This window comes from Somniosus microcephalus, chromosome 24 (assembly GCF_052327205.1).
Source record: "Somniosus microcephalus isolate GS21.2 chromosome 24, FLI_Smic_1.0, whole genome shotgun sequence".
NCBI classification, from domain to species: domain Eukaryota; kingdom Metazoa; phylum Chordata; class Chondrichthyes; order Squaliformes; family Somniosidae; genus Somniosus; species Somniosus microcephalus.
This window is the reverse complement of record NC_141010.1, coordinates 10,531,576-10,532,515: the sequence shown is the minus strand read 5'-3', so window position 1 is coordinate 10,532,515 and position 940 is coordinate 10,531,576.

Sequence of the window (940 nt, the reverse complement as noted above, 5' to 3'; positions counted from 1 at the left end):
CATTTATTTTCTAAAGCAAAAAAAAACTTATTGAATAAAGTTTTGAAAGGAATGGACACGGGTAACACGGTATCGCCTCATTTAGTGATTATAAATGGTTGTAGATTGTACGCCGATTGGTCCTGAACTTTTCGAGGGAAATTTCTTTTTTTTTTAAAAGAATGTTGGAAATGCACAGCAGGCCAGTCAGAGAAAGGTAGGCTGAAGGCTTCATTGAAGCAAGCTTTCTCTTTCCTTTGCATTTTTTGTGCATTTCCAACATTTGCAGATTTCAAGCATTCTTAAGGGTACCATGTTACTGGATTAGTAATCTTGGAGAGGTGAGTTCAAGTCCCATCACTGCAACTGGGGAATTTTAATTCAGTTAATTAAATAAATCTGGATTGAAAAGCTAGTATCAGCAATGTCGTAAAAACCCATCTGGTTCACCAATGTCCCTTTGGGGAAGGAAATCTGCCGTCCTTACCCGGTCTGGCCTATATGTGACTCCAGACCCACAGCAATGTGATTGACTCTTAACTGCCCTCAAGTCTTATTGATTTACCTCAGTTGTACCAAACTGCTACAATGAAGTACTGCAGCGGTTCAACCTTCTCAAGGGCAATTAGGGATGGGCAATAAATGCTTTTTGGGACTTCCTGAGGTCGTGAAAGGCGCTATGGAAATGCAAGTCTTTCTTCTTTCTGTTAGTTAGGTTTGAATAAAGATCTACTAAGCCTCTTTGTATACGAGCAACACGTTTCTAATGAGATCCCTGCATCTTATTCCAATAATTGATACATATATGGTTAAAAAAGGGGTCATCGTCACTTATTGAGCTCACCGCTGCTGAAATCCGTACTGCAATTTCCGCCAATCCCACCAAATGCAGGGCATGTATGAGTCTCTTTCGTCCATACAAATCCGATTCTGAGCACTGGGCCGTTAATAGCATGGGGGC